The following is a 23,637-nucleotide window of genomic DNA, read 5'->3' as shown; positions in this document are numbered from 1 at the left end:
ATTAGAGGTTCGGCTGGTAATTATTAAACAGGAGGAATCAGAAATAAATTTAAACCAAATACTTCATGTTCTTAATGTTAATCTTGAAGGTTAAACAGTGGGAAGGTGAAAACAATTATGTTGTTGTGTGTTTTGCTCTTTTAAAGAGTTGACAAAGTGAGAAATCCTGGCTCTTGCCTAGGCTCTGTCTCTGACATAAAGATTCTCAAACTTTTCTGCCAAAGTCCTTTGATATTAGAGGGAGGAGAGTGAACCAGACCTCAGCAGTCTGGCGGCTCAGTTTGAAGGGCCATCACCGAGGACCAAATTCTTTTGAAGACTTAAGTTTTAGCCTTAAAATTATGCAAACTTGGAATTTTATTACATAGTATATTTTGTCTTAATATAAAAATGTTTTAAACAGCTTTGCCATCAAAAAACTTCTGTGATCCTCAGAGAGGTTTCTTACATATCTCTGAGACACCCCCACCATGCGGCCACTGTAGTGTGACCCTGGGGCACCTGTAGCCCATGTGAGAAGTGCTTCAGTGGGTGGCTCTTCAAGTATGTCCCTTCTCTGATGTTTTGTTTTTAATTTTTTATTGGGGAATATTGGGGAACAGTGTGTTTTTCCACGGTCCATCAGCTCCAAGTCAAGTCGTTGTCCTTCAATCTAGTTGTGGAGGGCGCAGCTCAGCTCCAAGTCCAGTCGCTGTTTTCAATCTTTAGTTGCAGGGGGTGCAGCCCACCATCCCATGCAATAATTGAACTGGCCACCCTGTTGGAGTTCTAACCAGCTGAGCCATCCAGCCGCCCCACCAGCAGCTCAGCGGCAGCTCGTTGTCTTCAACCTAGTTGTGGAGGGTGCAGCTCACTGGCCCATGCGGGAATCAAACCGGCAACCCTGTTGTTCAGAGCTCGTGGTCTAACCAACTGAACCATCTGGCTGCCCCTCTGTTTGATTTTTCAGTTATCAAATTTCCCTGCCACTGTCCCAGGTTGTATCTCTAATGACTACCATTTAGTGAGCACTTAGTGTATGCCAGACGCTGGTGCTAAATGGTTTATATGAAATATGTCATTTAAATTCTTACCACCACCTAAAACTCAGAGAGGTGAAGTGGCTTGCCTAAGGTCACACAGCTGCCTAGTGGTAGAGTGAGGATTTAAATACCAGTCTGCTAGACTCTAAGCAGACTGCAGCCCCATCTGCCTCTCAAGCACCATGGCTGGAGCACATCCCCAGCAAGGAGGCTGTTGTGGTATGTCTAGAAAGAGCATGGATGCAATAGAGGAAGAGTCAGAAAAGCTAGGTTTACGTCTAGCTCTATCTCTGATTAGGGGGCTTTTGAGGGAGCCCCTTAGCCTCTGGGTCCTCATCTATAAAATGGATAAGAAAGGTCTGTGAAAGGCACAGTGGAAAACAGATGATCCTAGAGCCACCATCCTAGGTTCCTTTCTTGCTCTGCTGTTAACTGGCTGTGTCATCTTAGGCAGGTCACCAAATCGCTAAGCCTCTGTTTCCTCTCTTCCAAAATGTAGAAAATGATACCCACAGCACAAATAATACCCACTGCCATGGGAATTAAAAATAGTATATGTAAAACACCTGGAACAGAGTTTGGCAGTAGTCGTTATTCACTAAATTCTGCCTGATGGTAGTAGACCTTGGTACAGCAGAATCAGTGGACGTGCCCATATTAAGAAATTGTGGTTATTGAAACAAGGGAAATGGGTGAGAGCAAAACTACAAAGTAAGGTAATCCCTTAAAAATAAGGAACTGGAGAAGGGTCTATTTAACGAATCCCCAAATCACTCTACTGGTTGAAGGCCTGAAGTCTCCTTTCGTTGAGAAACATCTACCATAAGTCAAAACCAGAGAAGGAGCCATAGCTCACGTTCTTCTGCTTTTTCTTTCATGTTCTTTTCCCATCACTTCTCCATGATCCCAGATGGTACACTCCTCCAGCCCAGCCCCACCGGCATTGGTGCCCGGCACCCAGGATGTGTCCGTGTTAAGTCCTTCCCAGAGAAAAGGTACAGCAAACATCTCCTGCAAAGGGATTGGGACGTGGCCTGGAGAAAGAATGCCTGAGGCGGGTAGAGGCGAGATAGGGAGGGTCCAGATCCCTCTGCCAGCCAGTTTAGAGGACAAAGCCAGACCCTCCAACAAGGCAGACTCTCAAGGTCTCTCCCTGCTTTAATGTTGGCTCAGTCTGACTCTGTGACTTAGCCAGTCAGCCCTAATTCCTCAGTGTGGGCAGAACCCCGAAAGACCACTCACCTGTGTCTTGGTGAAGAGTGTGGCCCCTGCCTTGGCACACACACCAGCACTTCCCAAAGTCTCAGTGATGGGGAGTCTCTCTGAAGGGACTCCAGGTCTTAACGCAAGACTGCCTCTCCATCCCCCTGTTAGGACCTTGTAGCCCAACCTGGAGGGAGTTTTCCAAAGCAGGTAGGGCTTCCTGAGAGGCCAAGATGCTGTGGGTGGGATGGGTTCCCTCTTCCTGAGCCTTTTCCCCCTAAGCTGGTATCCCAGGTCACTTCTCCCAGTTTGGAAAGCAGATTATTTATGGTTTATTTTTGACACCAGATCATCGCTGCCCAAGTTTCATCAATTTGTCACTGTTTTTATTGTCAGCAATTGCCCATAACTGGAGCACATTTAAAATGTCATTGATCTTGGTATTACAGTGTCATAATCTGACAGTAATAGGTGTAGCCAGCACAGGAAGCCCAGGCCCTGAGATTGATGGTGTTCAGCACACCAATTATATTCTGTCCATCTAAGTGATAAAAGAGTACGTAGGAGGCATTCAATAGATAAATTAGATATCGCTCCCAATTATGTTCCTTTATTTTATAGAGTCATGTGCTCCCCTTAGAACTTTTTTCATCATTTGGCTTATAAAGGGGGCATTACTTGACCCCTAAAGACGAGGGCTGCTCATCTGCATGTCCCACCTTGGGTTTGACCTTGATCTTTCCCTACCTTCTTTAAGTTTGTTTCTCTCAGGAGCTTTCCCTGGAATTCACCTAGGTGCCTCCCCAGTGCAGTGGCTGGGCACAGGTGTGGAAGGAAGCAGGTGGATGTGCCTCCCGGGAGGCATTGGATCGGGACTTTGGGAGGGACTAAGAGGTCTGATGTCTTTCCTTAATGTCACTTTGACCAAATAAATGGGATTGAGAGAGGAATGACTCAGTGGGTTACAGTCCTCCAGCCCCAAACACCAGCACAGCCTTCAAATTAGGACACCTAGTGAATGGCTATTGCTGGAGAGGAGGAGGATGGTCAGAAAACTTTCATTCCTCAGGAAGTGACTTCATCCATCTCTCTGCCTCCACTCTAGCTTGAGTTAGGTCAATTCAAACCTTTCCTTAAAAGAACCCCCCACAACCTCCCGCACCCACATTCTAGCCCAGATCAGACATCTTCCTCAGCCTGAGTTCCAGCTCTGCCACTGTGGTGGGAGAATGATCGTGGCTTTCCTGGGGAGACAGCCGGCTCCTTGCTGGAGAGCAAGCCCCAAGAGCAGCTCATTTCTAAGATGAGAGCTCGCCCAAGGCGGGGAAGTGCCTGGCCAGAAATGAGAGGCAGGGAATAGAGGTACAGTGAGGGGATGACTTTATTTAGGGCCTGGTTTATAAGCACCTTAGACTCTGAGGACAGTCGTGACCTGATCCAGACCCGTTTCCCCATCCCCCCATGTCCCCTAAAGCCAGCAGGAAACAAAAAAGGAGCCAAGACATCAGGTTGTAAACAGTGTTCCAGGTCCATTTATTGAGCTTTGCGAGAGAAAAGTGTCCATGGCCGGGCTGTTCCCCATAGTCTGTTGTTATCTCTACTGTTATAAATAATCCTGGCACTAAGTACCCTGTTACACTGAGAGGAAGTTGTTCTTATGGCATGAAACCTGAGAATATGGGTCAGGGGAGAAAGGATGACAGGGGACAGGAGAGAAAGAAGGGGAGCCATCACCCCAGGCTCCTCAAGTATACCCCTGAGCCGGTGATAGATGAATTTCTGGAGCAGCAGATGGCATTGCAAGTAAAATGTTTATAGGAAACGAGTGTGATTTAAACAATGTCTTGGCCGATAAACACTGGCCAGATAGGGGGGAGGGAGAGGAGGGGGCAGCGTGAGGGGTAGAGGAATCTAAGGCCTGGAGGCCCCTGGTGTTAAGTAGCTGTCTGAATCTCTGCTCAAACACACGTACCAGCTTTGGTCTTAACATGTTTTTAAGAGCTGGTTATGGTTTCCTTGAGGGCAGCTCAGATTAAGACTAGAGTGGAGCCCCCAGCTGAGAGCCTTCAATAACTGTCCATCACAGTGTCTTTAGAGAGAGAAGCCTCCTCCCCTCGGCTCAGAGAGCCCGGGACCGGGGAGCTCTGTCAGCCTGTTCCCAAGCAGCACTAGGGCCGGTGGCCCTTACACGGGCCCTGCCCTGGACGCTGGGACAGATCCTCGAGACAGGAATTAAGCTCTCCCCTCAGAGAGCTCTCAGTTTTCAAGGAAAGAAAACACACAACCTAGAAAAGAAGACAGAGAGTGAAGAGAGAAAAAGGATAGAAGCCCAGGAAGAGAAAACCATTACCAAATCCAGAATCTAGGTCCTTCTCATCATGTCCACGGCTGCCACCCTGGTCCAAGTCACCCACTCATCTCTCACTTGGATTAGTACAATTACCTATCAACAAGTTTCTTGGACTCTTTCCTCATCCCCTTGCAATCTATTCTCAACACAAAAGACAAAAGCATCATTTAAACTTAAGTCCAATAATGTGTTTCCTCCCCATTTCACTTTGCGTAAATAACGATCAAAGTCCTTAAAACACTATTTCATCTGGCCCCCCATTACTTCTCTGATGCCATCCCCTCTCACTCTTCTCCTTGCTCACTCCACGACAGACAACTAGTCTCTAGGTTCCAAACTTGCCAGGAATGTGTCTGCCCCAGGGCCTTTGCACCAGCTGTTCTCTCTGCTTGGAATTCTCTTTCCCAAGTTATACTTGGGGCTTACTTACTCTCTCACCTCTAAGTCTTGGTTCATTTACTATATTCTCAATGAGACCTCCTTGACTACCATATTTAAAATTGCAGACTTCCCCTGTATCCTGTTCCTTCTTTTCCTGATCTATTTTTTCTGTAACTCTTACCACCTTCTAATATACAATATAATTTACTTATTTAATACATGTATTGTTATTACTGTCTCTCCCTGATAAATGTAAACTCCACATGGGCAGGGGTCTTTTTCCGTTTTATTCACTGATATATCCTGAGAAACTGGAATAGTGCTCAATAATAATTGCTTAATGAGTAAATACAAAGGATGATGTTAACCAAGGCAGGATTTGGAGGGGAGCGCAGGGGAAGGCCGTCCCAGCTTGGAGTTCATTTGTGCCTTCTTTTATCACAGGCCATGCATGAGGAACTGAGGGTCAAGGTAGTGGGCAAAAGTACAAGATTTGGGCGAGGGCGTCACCCAAATGGGGAGATTCAGTTGGCAAAGAGACTAGCCTGGATTTATCCCCTGAGTCTGGTGCAAGACTTGGCTTTAGGTTGGGATTTCATCATCTCCATGACCAACATGTTCTTTGGGATAATAATACCAAAGGGATGTGCCAGGCAAGAATGAAGTGGTTGGAAATCAGGGGCAGGCTGGGAATTCAGAGGCCTTTGAGGGTGGGTGGTGGGTGGCTGAGAGACAGCAGAGCAGGCACGTGTCTTATAAGTCTGGAAAAAAGATCAAGGTAGAATTATAGGGCCTGAAGGAGACTGTGTATGTAAGTCAGGGGAGGGAACCAAGTCATCATCTCAAAGAGGATGTTCCATCTCCACTGGGCAAAATAAAAAGCCATGGGCTGCACCTAAAGTAGATGGAATTGGAATCAAACATCAAGAAAAACTTCCCAACAGTGCACCAAGTAGTAGAGGGAAGGTGTGGAGCCTTGTTCTCTGGAGAACCTGAGCAGGACCCAACTGGGTGACACCTCGGCTAGGCTGGCACTGAGGGCCCCAGGGGTCTGCGAGACCCTGGGATGGCAGTGTGGGGGACTAGAGCCCTGGAGAGGGTTTTTGCCTCTGTCTGGCTTCTGACCGCCCCCTCTCACCTGCACGGTTTCTGAGCTCCTAAGCCGTGCAGCCGTCTTACCAGGGTTGATGCGGAAACAGTATTTGGTGTGTCCTTTCACTATGTTGCCCCGAAACCTCAGTGCTCAACTCAGCTTTGTGGTAACTTCAGGGTACAAGCCAGGAGAAGTAGAAAAATATCTTTGGAGGGTTATATAAGACAGTGGTTCCTGTGGTTATAATGCAGAGAGGACCCGGGTAGCCCGGTATTCCTGAGAATGGGAGGGAGACTTACTTGTCACTGTACAACTTTTGATGCCTTTGAGTTTTCAACATGTGCATGTATTTCCTATTAAAAAAATAAATAAATAAAATAATTAAGATCAGACAAAAACAACACAGTAATAACAAAGAACAGATCCAAGGAGGTAGGAACTTGATGCATACAACTGCTGCCCTGAGGACCACGACCTGGCCCTGCTGGCCCACAGCCACCGCCTCTTCATCTGGTATTCTCTATTCTCTCCAGATTCACAGAGCGGGTGGCTGCTCTGATGTCACACAGCATTTAGGGGCTAGCAAAGGTCTGGGGGTCAGTTGTCCAGACTCAGTTTTGGCTTTCTCTCTTGGTCTTCAATGGCCCGGTCTCCCCCTTGACCTCTCCATGTTATTTGCAGGGCTGTGTAGAGATGCTACAAATCACCCTTCAAAGTGATATTTTTAAATGTGTATGGTCTTAAATGTCATCTTTCCCAGAGAGTCATTTCTTTGTGGAGCTCTTCTCTGTCCCCCATGTGGTGTCTGATAGTTTATTCCCGCCCTTACTGCCTTCTTCCTTTCTACCACCCTCAACCACAAGAGTGGCTCCCCACTGCAATTTGGCCTTGCCCCTAATAAGACATGTAACCTTGAGCAAGTCACTGAACCTTTCTGTGCCTCTGTTTCTTCATCTATAATCAAGGACCATGACCTTCCTCCCATAGCTCTTCATTCAACCATTTGTACAACAAGTATGTATTCTGTGCCAGGCACTGAACCCGATACATGAGACAATGTATGTGGAGTTAGTACAGAGACACAGAGAGTTATTGCCAAGGCCTCCTTTCTTGGATGCTTTTCTGTGATGAGTGTGAAAATCTAGCATGTCCTTGGAAGAATCACTTCAGTCTACTCCTAACCTCTCAGCTTCCAGCACTACTCCTGGGGAGAGGTTGACATCTTCCTCTGGATAAAGTGTCAGGGGCTGCAGAAATAGTCTCTTTCCCAGGCTTTTCCAATGACTAGATCCCGAGGGCATTGCTTTACCTGCAACTAGGAATAACGCTGAAATTCATCAGTGGGTTTTTAGTCTGGAGCTTTAGGATTGTCTATCTCTCTTGCCCTCTGGAGACCACATCCCTGAGAATCTGCTCATGTTCTGCTCTCCTCATTTCTCTCTCTTTCTGAGCCCCACATCTCTTTGAGGGCTGGCTCAGAGACTGACTCTGGGGTAGGAAACTCTCTCAGATTTGCCTCCCTCTAAATGTAACCTGGGCTGTGGAGGGAAGATGGCCCCTTCTTTAAAACAACCACCACAACCTCAGAGCATATAAAACCTTGTTTCAGATGAGGAAAGAGAAGTTTCTAGAGTTCTTAGAGGGAAGTTGTCCCCAATCCCTACCTGGCCATTGAGGATTGGGTGAGTGAGTACCTCTTGGAAAGAGGGTGTTTATAAAAAAGATGTGCTGCTTCAGCCCTGATCATGACAAGATCCAAAGTCAAGTCAAAGTGATGATGAACCATGGGGGTGAAGGGGTCAAGTTTAGACATAAGGAGGTACACTTCCTGATGGTCAGGGGACCCGCTGAAGGACAGAACTTGTGGAGGGTTAGATGGAACCACTCAGACGCAGTTCTCCCAGAGCCTAGGGCAAGGATGAGATGATATGGGGATTGCAAAGGATTCAGATTCCATGATGCTGCAGTTGGAAAGGAGTGGGAGGAAGCCAGGGAGACGTCAGTTCATCCACGTGTAGAGCACAAACTCCATAGACAGGAACCAGGTTTCTGCAACCCCTGACACTTTATCCAACATGTCCAGCACAAAGCCTCACACAGGGAAGACCGGAAAACCTGACCAAAGAAGACAAGTCTTTCCCTAGAAGGTGGTGCCAATTTCACCCTCAGGGAAGGACAGCTGCTTTAGAGCCCCAGCAAAAAAAATGGTTCTAAACTACGGGACCTGGAAGGACTTCTTTGTGTCCAGTCTCAGCCCTGCTTGCCACGGCTTGCTTTGATCTCACTGCAGTGTGTGGGGTTTTGCCCATCCCCAGAGGACAAACTGAGCATGGGATAAGGGCCTTGCTTCTGGGCCTAGCCTGTTGTCCCTGGAGCAGAACAAGTTGGCCAAACTCTCAAATACCTGACTCAACTCTTGGGGAGTCCTGGGGAGAGTGGAGGAAGGGGTTCTTCTATGGAACTGCCACATTTCATGAGGATATAAGCAGAACAGCAGAGGGCAAGGGGGTTGAATAACAGAAGAGGTGGGGTTCAGGGACCCCCCTGGCTGGGGTGAGGGAATTTTTCTGGATGCTCAGTCCCTCAACACCCTGAGGAAAGACTACAGTTTCTGGAGGGCAGGAGCTGATCCTGCATCATTTCAGCAGCCCCAGTGCCCAGCACAGAACAGATGTTCAAAACCTGTGGGCTGAATGAATGTGAGTCTGGGAGCCAGGTACTGGCCCCTCAAGCAGCTGGAGTGGCTCTTTGGATAAGGGATCCCCATTCTGGGCCTCAGTTTCTCCATCTGTAAAAGGAGAGGGTTGCACTAAATTATCTCTAAGTTTTTTTCCACCCCTGTTTCTTTGTTGTCTCACTGTTCCTCTCCAGTTCTACCCCTTTAAATCCTTCTCTTCACCCACGTTCTCTGCCCTCCCCATCTGTCTCTCCCCTCCCCAGCCAACGCTCTCCTGTTTTCCTTTTTACAGGTGTTTCTCCTTTTCTGCTTCTTGTGATTCCTCCTGGCACTACCCTGGACCCTCCCTGGATCCCTCCGTATTCTGGGTTCCCCCTCTTCCTCCCCTTCCGCCATTCTAGCCCCTGCTTCATCGACCTTAGCCGCCAGAGCCCGGAGATTGGGGTCCTAAGGCACACTCTGCCCTGTTCCTGCAGTGACCCGACCGCGGTGCTCCAGGTTCTCTCCTCCTACACCTCCTCCCCATCCCCCAGAGTGACCGACCCACCCCTCCCCCAGCAGCCGGTGCCGGTGCCGCAGTGCGCCCTCGCCCCACGCTAATGCGATCTGGAAAGACCCGGGCGGGCGGCGGACAGTCTGGGCCGACCGTTCTGGGCGGCGCTGATGGATGGTCCCCTGACAGTAATCGCAGAATGAGGACGCGCTGGCGACGACGCTCTCGCGCCCGAGGCCCTGCTGTTTGGTGAGCCCCGGCGTCCCTCCCTCCACAGCGCCTGCCTCCTAGCTTCTGTCCCCAACCCACTCGGCTTTGGGGAAGCTGGAGGCCTGAGGTTAGGACGGAGGTGGGTTCTTTCCCTGCCCTCTGTCTCCCAAGAGAATGGTTTCTGTTTTGGAATCCTCCTAGGATCCTATGCTGTGCCCGTGGTTCTGAACAAGAACTATTCCGCTCCTTGAGCCTCAGTTTCCCCTCCTGTACAATGGGAAATAATGGACTTTATAAGCCTGAATGGAGAGTGTTAGCAGCAAAGGAGAAAACACCGAGGAAAATTACCAGTTTCCCTTAAGTAGAAATTGATTTTTACTCTTAGTTCACAGTGCTTAGAATAATCTAGGCTAATGTACGAGAGAATGGAGGCTGGGTGTAGTCACACACAGAATATATGTTTATACACATATACATGTCATAATGTTTCGGGGCTGTCTAATGAATATGTCTGATCATAAGAGGTAGCAATATCAGTATTGCTTAGATGTCATTAAATAGAAGCACATCCGAGCAGGTATTTCTGCAGGGAGGTGACTGCCTCAAGCAGGGCTCTCTCCACTCCACCCAGGACCACCTATCATCTACGCCCCATTCCCCATCCAGTCTTGGGATGCCCCTCAATCCAGGGCTCTGCTAAGGGCTGTGAGGATCCCCTTGGGGATATGTTCCTGGCTGTTTCCCCAGCCCCTCACCCCCGTCCAGGTGACACAGAGTTCTAAGGCTCCTCCACCCCAGGGATTCCCCTTGGGCCTGGGCCCTGCAGCGGGGTTGGGGGCAAGGATCCAGAGCCAATTACAATTCTGAGAGCACGCCCAGACGCCTGCTCACTCCCTTTTAACCTTTCCCTCTCATCAGAAGCCAAATTGAGTTAGTCTTGAGTTTTGATTTAATTCCCGAAATGGAGTCATAATCTGTTTAGTGTTCTTTTTTCCCAAGTCCTGGGTACTTAAGTGTGTGTGTGTGGGGAGGGGGCTGGTTAATGAGAGAGCAGCTCTATGGCTTGTGGAGAACCCTCATACGCACTTAACCTCCAAACATCACCAAAGAGCAGGAGCCGCCGTGGCCCTGATTGCCACTGGTGGCATAATGGTGCCGATGACGACGACTTATGGGTAGTGGGCACCCCCTGTGTGCCAGTACTGAGCTAGGCAATGCCCATGCATTTCTCACTTAATTCTCACCATTACCTTCCAGGTAGGTACCATTAATACCCCCAATTTACAAATGAGGAAACTGAGACTTAGAGAAGTGGAGTCGCTTATTGCCGCATCCTATGGCTATTGATTAAATGGCAATGCTCAACTTGGAAACTATAGTCACACTACAGAGCCTGTGCTCTTAACCACTTAAGTGTGTGACCCTGGGCAAGATATTTGACTACTACATGCCCTGTTCCCTCATTTGCATAACAGGTAATAAATAGAGATACCCATAAACTCCCCTCCTAGGGTTGTTGTGTTGATTAAATGAGGTAAGGCATTCACCCTACTCACAGTCAGCCTTCAATTAAGTGCCCTAAACATTGAGGTAGGGTTGAACAAGGGAAGGGGTGCAATGCAATGCAATGCAATGGGTAACTATTAGTTATAAATTTGTGACTGTTGATAATCATAATTACCATGTTTTGGAGAGCCTACTGGGCACAGGCAATCCTACAAGGAAAAGATTGCCATGCCTATTTTACAGGTGAAGAAACTGAGTTTCGGATAAATTAAGTAAATTGCCTAAAGCTAACCAGTTAATAAATAGCAGAACAGAGTTTATATTCAAACATTGGGCCCTTGGACTCAAAAGCCTGCTGCTCCCAACACCCCCAGGGTCACCAGAGACTGACCTCTCCTCAGGGAGGTCAGGGCTGAGGCCAACAAGCCCAAGTCACACCCTCTACCACCTGGGACCTGATTTGCTCCCAGTGAGCATGTTTCCTTAAAGGAACAGGAGGAGAGTAAATAAAGAGGCGCCTAAGACAGTTTCTCCCTCCCCCAAAGCCAATGTGGAACTTTCTCCCTCCTCCCCCTCTCTTCCTTCCCTGTTTCCTCTGTGCTCAAGTTTGTGGCCATTAAATAGAAGAGGAGAAAGTTTGAACCAGGCATGAAATATTTATCAGTTAATTACAATATGCAGATTCTGTTCCTGGGGGTGATTTATCTTTTGGGAAATATAGGAAAAGATCCTGGAAACTTGTATCCTAATTGCTTGGCCTATTATTGTAGCAACCAGGTAGAAACTCCATTTACTATGTAACTACAAATTTTCCCACTAGCAGCCTCTGCCTGTGTCACTGGTGATCTGGGGACCATCTACTTTTCTGATGAGAGAGGAGCCTCTAAGAGGTCAATTTGTTCATTCCCCTGTTTCCTCTTGGGTGGCCCCTTTCTATAGCCTGATATTTGTAGGAAACGAAAAGGATGAGACTCTTAAAAATTCTGAGATCTCAAGAGAAGCAATCCTCAGCGACACCCTCCCCCATGAGGGGTGCCCATGTGGAGAAGAAGCTCTCAGCTGAGTACCCTTCTCCCCATTCCTCACTCACATAGGAGAAAGGCAAAGCGGCAGCCCTCCTTTCACCTCTTGTATCACCATCTAGGGCCCATTTCTCACCCCCTGGCTGCACATTAGCACCACCTGAGGAGTTTTTAAAAATGCAGATGCCTGGGCACTGCTCCAGACCAACCAAATTAGAATCTGGAGCCAGGTATCAGTATTTTTTAAACCTCCCCGGGGGTTCCAATGTGCAGCAAAAGATGAAAGCTTCCAGGGCTAATAGAAGAGTATGGCTGCCTGTTAAAGGGGCCCTGCTTATCTGCAAGACTATGTAATTTTTATCCCTCCTTTTCAGGTGCTGGAGGAGGCAATTCCTTCACTTTTATTGGAATCTGAAGAGCATCCTTTTCTCTCCTCACAAGAAGCTTCTAATATTAATAAGAACCATTTATCAAGCCCCTGCTGAATGCTTGGATCCATGCAAATAAAATTTAATCTGATCCACACAACAACTCTTTAAGGTCAGTGGGTATGTCCATTTTATGGATGGCTCAGGGAGGTTGAGTAATTTGCCTAAGGTTGTACAACTAGCAAGTGGCAGATCTGGGATTTTAAATCCAAAACCCATGCCTTTAACCACTGTGCTACCCTGCCTCTCAGTTTCTCAAAGCTGGAAGGGAAGTGCTCCAAAGCCAGTATCTGATGTGTCTAGGCCAGGTCTTGGGGAGGGGAAGGGAAAGAGAAGCAAGAAGTGTAGACAGGGGCCACATACACGTGGATGGGGTATGCAAGGAAGAGTGGTGGTGGAAGGAAGAGGCTGGAGCGGCTGTGTGGGGATGAGATGAGATACCTGAAGGAGGGTGTGGTGAGGGAATGGGGCAGTGGCTGTGGAGAAAGCTGAGGATTGGGGTCCAGGAAGGGGAGCTGGCAGCCAGAATGACAAGAATGGTGAGTAGTGCCCATGGTGGCTTGGGTAGCTGGAGAGGGGGAGGGACTTTGTGTCAGAGGAGGGGTCTTTGTGAGGCACACAGCAGTGAGGAATGCCCCGCCATGAATACTAAGGGCAAGAAGAAGAGAAAGGGCCAGAGGGGGCTGGGTGATGTTTAGCTGCTGGGGTGATTAATGGGGGTGAACGGAGGGTGAAACTCAAACCCTTCGAACTGAGATGGTAGGGAATGGTTGTCCAAGAACAACAGTCCACTGTTTCATCGAGGAAGCCAACGTCCAGAGGAGGAGTGGTGGGGAGGACACCAGGCACAGTTGCTCCTTCCCTTTTTTCCTAAGGTCTTTTTATTTACCATCAAACAGTAAATTAAAATATACTTGCCAGCTCCAGGGGACCCTCTGGATAGGCATCCTGCCTGCCTCCTGGCTTGAGGGAGACCCAGGGACACTGGGAGCAGTGGGATTTGGGATGGCGGTTGAGATGGGTCCATGGACCACTCTACCAGGGCACACAGTGGTGACATGCTGGCTGGTCCACTGGCTTCCCTCTGGACCAGACAGGAACTGGGAGATGCATGGGGGTTGGGTCCCTGAATTGTCCTATGGAAGGTGGCATGTTCTTAGAGCAAAGTTCTTAAAGAAGCCCTGGCCTCAGGGAGGGGAGAGAGAGAGAGAGAGAGAGAGAGAGAGAGAGAGAGAGAGAGAGAGAGAGTTGGGATAAGGAGGAGGGAGGCTCTGGCATTAGGGTGTTGAGCTGGGTTTGAAGAATGGAGGTAAAACTCATGGGAAGTAGCAGGTTTGAACTCCCCTCCCTTGTTTCTGTCTCTCTCTAGGCTCATCTGCCTCAATTTCTCCACCAGCATTTTTCGAGGGCAGGAGAGGTGGGAAGAGGGGGTGAAGTGATGTCTCAGAGATGTTTCAGAGTGGGGGAGGAGAGCTGCAGGCAGGGATTTAGATGGAAATTATCTCACAGGACAGGAGCAATTTTCTCCCTCTCTAGGCCGTTACAGATTTGAAACAACTGGCAGATCGCACTTTCCCAGCTCCAGCCAGCCAAGGGTATGGTGTATCTTGAAGCCCTGTTGCCTCCTACAGGAGAGCAGGGTGGGCGGAAAGGGAGGTCAGGGAAATGAGCCAAGTGTGTATTCAGGAGTCCCCAGAGGGTTGAGGGAGACCAGCATCTCCTGAGGACAGGGGAGGCAGAATGTCCATCCGTGATCCCAGATCACTTGAGAATTTTGCCTTAGAATTCTGCCACCAGGCCTTAATTCCTGTCTCCATACAGAGCTTGACCAAGCTGCTTCCCTTATTGGGGTCTCACTCCCAGTTCCCACTCTATCTTCCCAGCAGCCAAGCCTACAGCGCACTTTGAAATATGAAGTTACTGGGAAGTAGTTTATTGAGTGCAAATACTCTGCGAGGTGCACTATGACTTGACTGGTAATGAGGCAACCATTCCACATAGGGGCCGAGTACAAGGGCTGCCTTCCAGAGGGGATTGGGCCTCAGTTTGCTTGTTCTGAGGGCAGGGGCTAACAGAGGCTGCCTATGCTTCTCAGAGAAGGAAATAAATGAGCCCACTGGAGAGCAATGGTCACAATTAACAGTCTTAATTATAAATTAATAATTCATAATTATTTCAGACTTGCAGATAAGCACAAACCCGCTGAAATTATTTCCCAGGGAGGAACATAGAGGGGGTGGAAAGGGGACTTCAGTGCAACCATTACTTCTAGAGGCCCTTACATTCATTCCTCTGCTTTCCAACCAGACCTGGAAGAAATTAATTTACTTCCTTGGCTGATTCCTCTTAATAGCTACCCTCTTGCCCCTAAAACTTCTAAACACAGTGCCACATTGCCTCTCTGTTCCTCCTGAAGCCAGAGGGCCATCCTTGCCAATATGACCTCAGATCCTAGACTGTGGATTTCTGGGGTTTCTCTGTTCCCTGCTGCCTGCCTGTTCTGCTGTTTATATAAGGGGTACCCTGCAGGAAGGGCTGGCACTGGGTGTCCTGGGGAGGTGTGGCCATCTTTCTGGGTCTTCTCCCTCTTCCAACTCCCTTCCCATGGGATTGCCTTGGAGTCCTCATATTGTGGTAGAAGACCTCTCCAATTCTATGCAGGAAGGGAAACGGAGCACCCCTTCTCTTGTGAATGTCATTGGTTCCAGGATCCAGGTTTGAAGGGATGGCTCTGCCCTCCTGAGAAGACATCCACAAGGCATCAATAACGAACTAGGGAAGCATGTCCAACACCAGACCCAGCTCTCTGCTGCTTCCCTCCCTAACACCCATAATCCCAAATTTCCAGCAGATTTTAAAATATCTTAAAGGGACCCCAAAGAGCCACTCAGACCTTCACAGCTCTGGGGGATCTCCTTCTCTCTCTCAGGAATCTGAAAATGTGGGGAGATCCTTATTCTTCCAAATGATCAACACCTTAGACCACAAAGGGGCCTTATTGGCTGGCCACTAGGAGATCCTTGACCACCACCTCTGCGGTGGAACCACCTTCTTCAAAATGCTAGAAGGAAGAAGTGAGCAGATAAGGGCCAAGGGAATCTGGCACTAGAAAGGGTTACCAATCCCAATTCCACAGCTTTCCTATCAGCTTCATCTTTGTATCAAATATGCATGTCAGGCTAAATCTACAGGATGAAAGGAGTTGGAACACTGGGACCTAAAAGCACCCTTTTCCAAATCTGTGGGTACAAGAGCACACCTGAAAAGCTGCTACCAAGGTGGATGGTCAGCCAAGCACACGGGGTGAGCATCTACTGCCATGGGGACCACACCCCCTGCCCTTTCGCCCAAGCTCTCTCCTTCCCTGGCCCCACTTTTGATCTCAAGAGGAGCATCAGTTAGGTGTGACCCAAGTTATCCAGATAATTAACTGTGAAAGCACGAGTTGTTTTTGTAAAAAAGAATTCCACTCCTTTGGCCTCCAAAGATGAGATCTTTAAATCCCTTCCTTAGCGCCTCCTATTTTCTCCCCCTCTCCCCAGTAGACAGTCCCAAATCCTAGCTACAAAAATTTCTAAATGTAGAGGGGCAAACTTTCTTGATCTACCATTTTCCCCACCTGCAACCCCTGTCCCTTCCCCCTCCCCAATTTTTTCCCCTCTCTCCCGAGCCTCCGCTCTTGGCTTAAAAAAAAAAAAAAAAAAAAAAAAAACGAAGAAGAAGGAATTTTCAATAGTCCCACTTGTCAAGCGAAGACCATCTTTTAACCTTCAACAGCAGCGAAAGCCGTGTGAACTCTCGGTGAACCAAGATTGAAGTCATAAATCACGCGTACAAAGGCGGCTGCGGAGGCTGGCGCGGGCTGCTGCACCTTTAACGCTTTCTGGGGCTGACAGGCGGCGGCCCAGCTAAAGTTCACAGCGCCAGGGGAGGGCCCGCCCCCACCTCCCCTCCCCCAGCCCGGCCCCGGCCCCAGGCCGGGACCCGGCCGGCCGCGGCAGCCTGAGCTTCGCGGAGGAGGCCCCTTAGTTGCGTTCGCAAGGAAAGGGGGATGTATTTTTGCTCCCGCCACACCGCTCCATCCTCACGTGTTATCTCTTCCCGCCCTCGCGGCCGCCGCCCCCCCTTCTCTGTCTGCTTGCTGTATTTAAATAGGCAACTAGATCCACACGGACACAATAATTTAGCTTGTTTTGTCTTTGGCATTTGCTACAGGACCCCAAGAGATGGACCTTCCGCTCCACTTCCTCCCTCTAGAACTGGCATCCTTTATCTCTGTCTGCACAGGCCCAATTATACAGATCCTTGTGGTTCCAATAGGATCTGAGTCATTGGAACCAGAACACCTGGCTGAAACATGCCATATAATTAGGAAGGATTTTCTTTTTCTTTACCTTTCTTTCTTTTCTAAGAGGGTTGGAATTAGCTTCCGTAACTGGGGCTGAGAAGCTGGGATGGGGAAAAGGAAAACTGTCATACAAGGCCCAGTTTTCAGCTGGTGCAGAGATCTCCAGGCTTCTCGCGCCCGAGCCGGGATTCGCTTCCTTTCCTTGGCCTCTGGGCCTCCTACTCCGATCGGTTTTTCCTCCCCGCACTGTCTTCTCCTCGGTTTAATTAAAGTTCAGAGACTCCACTTGCCTTTCCTTCCCCTCTCGTTTTTTTCTCGGAAAGCAGAAACCAGGCGGCCCAGCGGCCACGGGCCCAGAGGCCCCAGCACATCCCGGGTCTGCCGCCGGCGTGGCCTCCACTCGCCTGCGACCCTCCGCCGCCGGCGACAGCCTCCTGGACCGGGTCCCCCGTTTCTCCACCTTCCCGCAGGTGTGCAGCCGCTGGCCCGGGGGATCTGAACGACTGGGGCTAGGGTAAGAGAGCGTCCCATCTTCCCCTGGACCCCCAGGCTTGTTCCAGAAAGTTTGGAGGGTGGGTACACCCCGACTCAGGCAACCGGCTCCCCCAAACCCATGGCCAACTAATCTGATATGACAAAAGCCTATGATGGATTTGGTATGTGTTAATTCACAATGCCCTTTTCTCCAGAATTTAACTATAAGTTAATACACACCGGAAACCACGCGAATACACGCTCGTTAATGGGCTTAGGTATTAGCGAGTCCTAACGATGCATACAAATGTGCTTTGCGCTCTGTAGGCCCCTCAAGATTTATGGGCCTTGAGCTCTCTGAAGCTGTAAACAAGGAGGAAAAAAAGAGAAAGAGAGAGAGACTGGGGGAAAGAGACAGAGGCCTGACTCACCCCTCCAGGTTGTGGGAGAAAAGGGATCTCTGCAAGTGGGTTCTTATTTTCCTTTCCTTACCAGCTGGGCGTGCGTGGGTTTTGGCATGGGTCTGGGGGTGGTGTTTGCGCCTAAATGCTGGTGTGCGTGGGCGGTGTGTTGTTTGTGTGCTGGGGTAGGAGGATGTCTGCATCCTGTGAATTGCTGTTCAGGGGCCTGAATATAGCAGGCACTTGTGGGCACATACACGTGAGTGTGTGCACACTGCCCTACGTGTGCGCGCTCTCTAGCGCGCGCTCTCGCGCGACAAACAGGCCTCCCTCTGGGCCCGGCTGCTGTCCCCTGAACCCGGTGAACACATCTCTAACAACGATCATAATAACAATAAATAATAAATAATAATAAAAACAGTAGTTAACAGTTCCTCCCTAGCAAAATAACAATAAAATGCAAGAGGAGATATTTTGAGGAGGGGACAGAGGAAGGAGTTATGATCACAGCATCTGAGAGGAAGACAAGAAAGGAAGGAAGTTAGCTTCTTCGTGTATCCTTGGTGGGGGGCTGGGTTTGGGAACACCCTCCCCTGACGAGGACCTCTGGCCAGAGGAGCGGAGGGAGAATCCGGGGGTAGCTCTTGCTGCTTTTATCCCTGCTTTTGCTTTGTGTGATGGGGAGGGACCCCACATATGGGGGTGATTAGTGGCTTTGGGGACGGTCTGGAGCCCCTATTTTATAGAGGAGTCCAAGCGTGTAGGGTCAGGCCGAGGGGCAGAGACAGATGAGGCGTTGACCATAGCCGGAGTCCCAGCACAGCCGGCGGCAGAGGTTCCCGGGAGATCGAGCCACCCGCCCCGCAGGGACGAATTTATGGCCGGTCTTGGAGATAGGAGAGCGAGGCCGGGGCTCCGCTAGGCCCAAGGAAAGTTCCCTTCCTAGGGTCCTTTTAAAAAAAGAGAGAGGGAGAGCAAGAGAGAAAAGGGAGGGGTTGAGGTTCGTTGAATTTTCCTTCGTGGGCTCGAGCGGAGTGGATTTCTATAAGGGAAGAGAAGACACGTCCCGGAACCTTCCATGTCCGCCTCATTCTCTCCAGGTACAATTTTCTGATAATTGTATTAATTTATGTATTTGGAGGAGGAGGGAGTCAGAGGTGTAGAGATACAACGCTAGCCGGGAAGGAAGCCGCCCCACAGTCTCGGGTCTAACGAAATCCCCTCCCTTTAAAAACAGTCGTGTGTATATATATAAAAAAATCAAAGAGGAAATATAAAAACACAAGTAAGCCAACTTTTTAAAAGAGAAAGAAAAGAAAATGACCATAACAAATGAATGTGAGAACTTTTAAAAGATTTAAGTCACAAACCTTTTTAGAGGTTTGGATGCTTTTACAACAGCCGGTGACCCATCCGGTCTGAAAAGAGACGGAGAAATACACTTTCAACTGGTCACTTCTTTAAGACCATTGTACACACAAAGATTCAAAAAAGAACCTGGGCTTCCTCGCATTTGAAAATCACACGGGACACTGCGGTAACCAGTTAACCGGGCAAAATAATAAAATAAAATAAAACCGGTGGCAACGCTGAGCGCAGGGAGCGAGGAGAGGGCCCAGGTCTGGGTTCCAGGCAGCGGCCAGGCGAGGCAGCGTCCCCGGCCTCAGCCCCAGCCGGCCGTGAGGCACTGGGCGGGCGGGCACCGGCTAAGGATCCCACTCGGTCTCGGCTTCCCCAGCCTGGCCTGTAGCCCTCTTCTCCCCAGCCTCTGCACCCCTCCTGCTCTCTCGGCTGAAGTGCAGGGTTGAGGCTTCCTTGGTTGGAGGATTTGTGATCCAAGAGGGGGCAAAGTGATTCAAGCCCATCTCTGCTTCATTTTTCTCCCGTAGGCCTCTCCAGTTGTCCGAGCTCTCAGCCACCAGGAGACTGACACGGAAGGGGCTTCTGGGCTGCCCACCACCAACTCCTGCTTGGCTTCCCAAAGTCCAGTCATCTCCAACTCTCTTTGGGGGAAAATATCAGTGCCCAGACACCTCTGTACCCTGTCATATGTGAGGACGCTCACTTCAGGATTATCTTACAAAGAAGAAGAAGAAGAAAGCCTGGCTTAGAGTCGTGTTTACATCTAGTTCTACTGATCCGTTCACATCTGGAGAGTTTATTTATAACTCCCACTATAACTCTCTCTGTTTGGAAGCACCGGTGGCTCTATTGACAGACTGATGTCTAGAAAATATTGCTCTATCTCTAACCATACCTAAATGTGCTGTGGTTGTATTTACAGATTTATGTTTGAGGGAAATATAATTATTTCCATTGTATTTGTGCATATACAATAGTTACAGGAGCAGATTTATATACGGGAAAATATACGACTCTCTTATAGCCATCCAGCTTTATGGACATTTGATATCCTGACAGATTTATATCTCTGAGCAGCTATATAGATAAATGTATATTGTTGGAATTATGTATCAGGAGATATATACTTATTGATTGTGATATAGAGTAGTTAGAGCATTCACTTAGAGCCATAGATGGCTATGGAGATATTTCTATATTATTATCACTATATATAGGCATATCTATTTATAACTACATAGTTATAAAAATAGACATAAGTAATTATAGTTCTATATGTATATGCTGCTATCTCTCTCTAGAGTTATAGACACTTGCAAATATAACTCTATAGAGATATCTGTATGTATATAAGGGTGTAATTATCTCGTGATGTGTGTGAATTGGGGCTTAGGCCAGTCTATCTCTGTACAGACATATTCATATGTAGGGGCTGGGAACGACTTGTTCACGGAAATATTTCCAGAGGGCCAAGTGGAAAACTGTATCAGGCTATCTAGGAAACCAGCTAGCGGAGTTCTTACTTATGGAGGGATGGAGTTACAAAAGAGTAAACAGCATAGAAAGCCTCAAGGAGAGGAGGTGAATGGGGCTCAACAGGAACAGATAGACAGGGAGGAAAGGGGTAAACACCTGGCACCCATTCAAGGGTGAGAACTGATTTTGGGAAGGGCTGGTGCTGAATGAACAGGAGGGCTTGGTTGTGGGTCTTATGGAAGGGGAGGCAGTGAACCGTCCAACAACCTAGGGATACTCTCCACCGAGGGAGCGGGCCTCCAGTTCGGCTTTTAGTGCAATAAAGGTCAGCTGCCGCCTAGCCTCTCCCGCATTCCTAGTGCATTTTTCTTGAACCCTAATTTTGGGGTCTCAAAGAGTGGACTTCATAGGTGAAGAGATTTAGGAGGGAGAGGGCGGGGAGCAGGGCACTCTTTCAACATTGCCGCTTTCTGATAATATAGCCAAGAAAGTGAGGTAATGGGGCCAAATAAAGCTTGCTTTCACCTGGGCCGCCTGAGCTCCTGGCAGGCTATATGGCCGGGACTGGAAGCCTTGGTGGATTGAGGGGTGAATTTTCCAGTATTGGTCATGTTCAGATGGGGGTTTCAGGAGGCCTTCCTCACCCACTCTTCTCAGAGGCCTGGGCTTCAGGGGCCTTATCCTGCCCTACTGGATCACTCCTCTGTTGCTCCCCAAATTGGGGTTCCCTCTCCTTTGGGTACATAGGGGCCCCTCCAGCTCCTTAACAGCTCTGCCCTGGGCCTTTATTGAGAGAACTTGACTTTAAAGAACAGGGAGCATGGACCTGAACCTCTAGCCCTCACTTCTACTCACATCTACACCTCTCTTGCCAGCCTCCTTCTAGGCCCCTTTGGGCCCAAACCCCACAATTCTCCCCCTTCCATCAGCCATCCCAGGGGAAAACGACACCGACAACCTCAGTTTATTTTTCTGAATGGTTTGTGTGAAGGAGTGTCCGTGTACTGTCTCAGCAGCCAGCCTGCTTCCAAGATATCTAGGATGCTGGGAAAAGAGTGGAGGCCCCTGGGCCAGGGTTAAATGCCAAGTGCCACCCTCCACACACCCCTGCCCATGGGATCTGGCACAGAGGGGTCGCCCAGTACATACCGTGTTTCCCCAAAAATAAGACCAAGCTGGACCATCAGCTCTGATGTGTCTTTTGGAGCTAAAATTAGTATAAGACCCGGTCTTATTTTAATATAATATAAGACTGGGTATAATAAATATAATATAATATAATATAGGACTGGGAATATAACATAATATATAATATAATACCAGGTCTTATATTAATTTTTGCTCCAAAAGACGCATTAGAGCTGATAGTCCGGCTAGGTCTTATTTTCACGGAAACAGTACTTGTTGAGGTAAACTGAATGACAATCAATCCAAAAGCTTTTGGCAGAGGGAGTCTTACCCTCAGCCACAGCAGGCTAGCAGGCACTCTGGTCCTAGGGTTGGAGCCAGGCCGGGATCACAAGGCTGCTGGCTGTGGAGGAGGGCTCTGGTGGGGCCAGTGGTTAGTGCCAGGGCAGGAGAGCAGCCTGAGCTGGGGGAGGGGAAGAGCTGGAGGGAGATACCCAGTGCCAAGAAATGGTGGAGGGGGCAAGGCAGGCTCTGCTCCTTACCCCCAGTATCTTGGCTCCTCAGACCCTCAAGTATATGAAAACTAAACCAGAGCTGAGACTTGGGCTGTGAAGGAGCCGCCTGCAGGCCTGAAGGGCCCAAAGAGGAACCACCACTTGGTCCATTAAGAAATACACAAATAAAAATAAATCAGCAGAGACAGCCAGCCTTGGCTGAAGCAAAGGACTCTCTCTGCCCCAGCTCTGCTCCAAGGATATTATCAAATGGAGCATAATTAATGATTAAAATAATTTTTTAACTTTAAAAAGCTCACAAATTTTCTAATCCAATAACACCCTTAATCAGGTTGTTTCATGTAGTTGTTTTTTATTGTCATCATCTCCTCCTCACTTTAGTTCCTTCTGGGAGTTTGGGGATAGGCAGTCATTAGTGAATGGTGTGAGTTCCGAGTTCGGAGGTTCGGAGTTTCCCCATCTAGTGAGGATTCCAGTCTGCAGGGAAGGGTTAGCCTTCTCCTTTCCCATCAAGGCTTTGAGTGAGGAGGATCCTCCCAAATTTGGTTCTTTTTTGCCCTAAGAATTCTTAGAGGCAAGCTGCCCCTGTGTCTGGGTGAGGGACTGAGGTCCAGGGAGGGGGCTAAGTTAAATCTGGATCTCATTTCTGGTCCCCAAGCCTTTGAGTTTCCTCCTCAGACACCCCGCCCTCTCTACCCCTCCCCCCAACACCTAAAGTCCACAGGGACGGTGGATGCTTTCCGGAAAGAAATTCTTGGAGGGGGAACTGAGGGGTCTATATTTACATATGTTTGCCTAAGTGGGACTCAGGCAGGTGTCTGTACTCCGGTCAGGAGGAGGGGGCATCTGCTGTAAACCTTAGAACCTGCGGGGTTCAGGCAACAATTGTCCTTGGCCAACGGTAGGAAATGAAGAGACACTAGCCATACATTGTTGAGCCTAGGGAGTTTGGGTCCTTTCACCTGGACTGGAATAGCTCTTAACAGTTTCCCGGTCCCAGAGCCCTTTAAGAAGCTGATAAAAACAATCACTCTCTCCTCAGCAAAACGCACATACACAGTGTTCAGTTACTGGGATCGCCTGGGAAGCCTGGGGTTCTCTAGGTTCGGTATCCCTGATTTGTATATTTTCCCTTTCTGTGACCCATCCCCAGTTGCCTGACTTAGCTTTTGCCCTCCCTAAGTCCCCTTGTTTGGGAGTCAAGAAGTTACTTCCCAGGTATAAATCCTGCGATTCTTGGCAAAGCATTTTTCCTTCTTTGCTTTACCAGAGCAGGCACCAGGCAGAGGCCTTGCATACTTATGCCGAGCTCCTTATCTGCTCTCCTTCTGCAGAAACCAGGAGACTGGCTGTTAACTGAAGCCCGGTATACACTGCCCAATTACTCCACTAATTCCTGAGGGTGGAGGGGAGTCTAGAGGCTTATTGGCAGCACTGGAGGCCAGGCCATAAGGGGACCAACTCTCGTCTCTAGTGGAAACTTGGATGTAAGGAGCAAGTTGCAATTGCTATAATAATAGTCATAATAATAACAATAATAATTTATTT

The 23,637-nt window shown here is 48.8% G+C and overlaps 1 long non-coding RNA gene across 1 annotated transcript; it reads left to right on the top strand.

Annotated features, from left to right (window-relative positions):
- Positions 1-5,840: 5,840 nt before the first annotated feature.
- LOC109443686 (uncharacterized) lies at positions 5,841-21,587 on the top strand. Its single transcript, XR_012493953.2, has 4 exons — positions 5,841-9,468; positions 12,332-12,497; positions 17,060-17,247; positions 19,498-21,587. It is a non-coding gene; the product is annotated as an uncharacterized LOC109443686 (long non-coding RNA).
- Positions 21,588-23,637: the final 2,050 nt, after the last annotated feature.

This window comes from Rhinolophus sinicus, chromosome 1 (assembly GCF_057876585.1).
Source record: "Rhinolophus sinicus isolate RSI-liver-muscle chromosome 1, RSI-T2T, whole genome shotgun sequence".
Classification (NCBI taxonomy): Eukaryota; Metazoa; Chordata; class Mammalia; order Chiroptera; family Rhinolophidae; genus Rhinolophus; species Rhinolophus sinicus.
Note: the sequence above shows the minus strand (reverse complement) of the source record. Positions and strands in the feature narration are given on the sequence as shown.